This window comes from Mandrillus leucophaeus, unplaced genomic scaffold, assembly GCF_000951045.1.
Source record: "Mandrillus leucophaeus isolate KB7577 unplaced genomic scaffold, Mleu.le_1.0 Scaffold1273, whole genome shotgun sequence".
NCBI classification, from domain to species: domain Eukaryota; kingdom Metazoa; phylum Chordata; class Mammalia; order Primates; family Cercopithecidae; genus Mandrillus; species Mandrillus leucophaeus.
In genome coordinates, this window is record NW_012101132.1 from 180,277 (window position 1) to 183,757 (window position 3,481).

General features: G+C 34.8%; 1 pseudogene; it reads right to left on the reverse strand.

Annotated features, from left to right (window-relative positions):
- Positions 1–697: 697 nt before the first annotated feature.
- Positions 698–1,262, reverse strand: LOC105533657 (annotated as a pseudogene).
- Positions 1,263–3,481: the final 2,219 nt, after the last annotated feature.

Below are 3,481 nucleotides of genomic sequence, written 5' to 3' on the forward strand. Positions count from 1 at the left end.
ACCCTGCCAATTCCGGGGGTCCCACCCTGCCTCGAAGTTCCCGGAATCAACAACTCCAGGAAAGAACCTCATAAGGTCCTGCTCTAACCAATTAGAACAAGACACCCTGCTCAAGCCATAGCTAGACCCAATTATTTTGCGCCTTAAGCTTTGTTTGAATTTCGCGCCTTAAGCTGTGTTTGAACTTGTGTTTGCCTATATAAACAGCATGTAACAAACAGTCGGGGTCCCAGGGCCAACTTAGAGCTTGGGACCCTAGCGCGCTAGTAATAAATAACTCTCTGCTGTGAAAATCGTGTCGGTGATCCTTCGCGGCGACCCCTGCCCAGCAGGGAATCGACAGTTCGGTTCCAACATATGTGCATCTTCACCTTTTATAAATACTGCCAACATTTAAAAACCTGACAATGTCAATGACTGGTGAACATGTCACATGTGATGAGTGTGAAATGACATCTCTTCGTAGCAGGTGCTGGAGACAGTCTGGCCTTAGAGAAGCACTTAGACAGTTATAGCAAGAATGTTTTATAAATGGTGTTTGATATAGTGTAAGATTAATGGGGAATAAAAACATGTTGCTTAGAAATAATTATTCATAGATCTAAAGTCAACAAAATCTTTTTTTTCTAATGTAACGATATATAAGATTTTAGAGAAAAGGAGAACAACTTGAAATAAATCAGAAAACACTTTTATATTAATCATTCTTTTCATATACTTCAAATTTGTACTTAATGCCCTTCTCCTCTTTCACATCAGAGACAATACCTTGTGGGTATTCTGGGAGAAGTGTACATTTGTCTAAATCATATTCTGGGGGGAAAAAAGTGTAACTTTCAAGGTCTTGCATGATCCATACCACAAATAGTTTAAAATAGTCTCTTAATTCATGGATTCCTTATAAACAGAACTGACTCCCACTGTAAAAACCATGTCTAGTTTATTCACTAATTCTAGTTACGCAATACGCTTTAAGGCATCACCCAGACTTTAGGCAGGAAAAGGAGCTCTTTATGGTGGTCCCTTGGATTCCCTACTGACAACTAAATTAATTATATACTTTAAAGGTTGATTCTTCTCAGTAATCAAGAACCAGGTCTTCCTACTCAAAAACACTAGATTCTGTTTACCTTCTACTGAAGAGGGTGTGGTCATTCTTTGGAATTGAATTTATTTCTAAGCTAGGGTCAGGGCAGGTCCCCATTCCTGACAATGCCCATCTTCTGGGAAACAGCGACAATGCAGTTTAGCAGATGAACCATGACAACAGCAGTTAACACCTATGAGCTGGGTCGCTACACCAGGATGCAAGGCCAAGAATCGTGTGAAATTCTAACTCTTGTTTTTATATTGCCAGTCATTACCTCCATTTCTTCCTTGGATTTGGGTTACTGTTGAGGAATAAGATTATTGCTAATATTTATAATATTTTATCAGTATTACATTTTATGATTAATAAGAAATATTTTACATCCATAAATTAGATAATGGGTTCACCTATAAATATTTTTAGCCAAATAGGAAATTTGAAAATTTACAGGATTAAATATAGTTATAAAATTTGCTGTTTTCAGTTGCATGAATGTTATATGGGGAGAAGAGTTAACCTGTAAATAAATAACTATTCAACCTTGATTTTCACCTTTGTTTACTTAAATGTATATTTTCAGTCTTCTGACAAATTTATTTTTGATAATGACTTTTTTGTTTGTTTGTTTTGATTTTGCTTTTGAGTCATGGAAAATCATTTATAAAGAGAAATACAACATTACTGTCTTTCTTCCAAAAGAAACATAACACTTGCATAGAAAAGTTTCAACTGTGAGGCAATATCTACCACAATCATTAAGGCAGATGGTTTACCTTCCTGTAATATTCAATTATCCCTTAGCTACCTATAAGTATATAATGTAAAGTATTGAGTGCCTTATATTTATTCCATACAAGCTTAATGGTATTATAATTGCTTCACCTTTTTGATTCATATCACTTTAGTTTTGATGATGTTAGTATTCTACTGAATTAAAATAAAAAAAAAAAACACTTTTGTTTCTACACGTATTCCTCAGATAGAACAAACAAACATCAGTGGAGGCTGCTGGCTCTCTTTGGTTTCTTGGGGTTTTCTGTGTAAGTTCATGTGTATCTACCTATATAAATCAAATTAAACTATAATTCTCAATGAATCTTAGAATTCCTTCCAAGTAAGAGAGATGAGGAGGGGCTTACACCCTCCATGATACTAACTAAAAGGAACACCTCATTTATACTCAGTCTTAATTTTTTTCTGGCCTTTATTTAATCTCAATTTGCAACTAATTTATTTCTTTGATTATTTGATAAATGTCTATCCTCCCCACTGTGTTTTAAGCGCTGTCAAAGCAAAGATCACATCTCTTTTGTTCACCATTGTACCCTAACCCTTAGGGCAGGGTTTAACTGAAGAAAATTCAAAGAAGAGAGCTACAAAGAGAATATAGGCTGCAGAATTATTGGCCTAACTCTTCAGGGTCCTGTCAGGGGACAAATCAACTTTTTCCTTATCTGTATTTATATGCTCTTTGACTCAAAATGCCCAGAAAAAAAAAATGCTCAAATTGTTCTGGACTGAGTCCCTTGGCTGCTTCTTGGCAAAAAGAACACAGGGCACCTGAACTGATAGACACACAAACTGTGTACAATAAAAGAATAGTAATTTCTCACAGAAAATCCAGTGTTGTTACCAAACCATAGCAGGGATGGATACCAGGAAAGCAAAACTGAGAGATGCTCATTACAGAGAATAAACAAATGGTTCTGTATTTACAATAAGTTATTTACAATAACAACACCAGAAGAGATGAAAAAAAAAAAAAAAAAAAGCTGTCACATTTCCTTTAATGTCAGTTTTCCCTTAGAATAACCAACAGGAAGTTAATTAATCTTTTATTAAAATGTTTGTGCCATCAGATATTTTGGAAGGATTATCTAGACTGTATACCAAGATGGCTCACATCCCTAAAGCATTTTTTAAATACTATGAAGTGTTTTTCCCTTACATTGCTACTCCATGAAGGCAGGGACCATGTCTGTTTTGTATACCTCTATGTTCCTAGTACATGCTCATAGCCTGGCACAAAATACACACTCAAATATTATTGAATGAATAAATCAACGAAGGACTACAGAGGGTTTCTAACTGTATACAGTCATGATTGATCTCTTTCCCTTATGGGAACTAAAAATAAGTTAAGACTGGAATTATTTTAAGATGTTTTTAATACAAAGTTGAAATACAAGTTAGTTACAAATACTTTACATTTGCATGTAAAAACATCTTAAAATAATTTTGGCCTTAACTTCTTTTTAGTTCTCATAAGGGAAACAAATAAAGCCAAACCCATAGTTTCAAAAGAAAAATATCTGTGTCGCTTCTGGGTTATGTTCAGCCTAAGATTCTCATGAAATGTTTTAGGAGGTAGAAAATGATGTAAGGTGATCT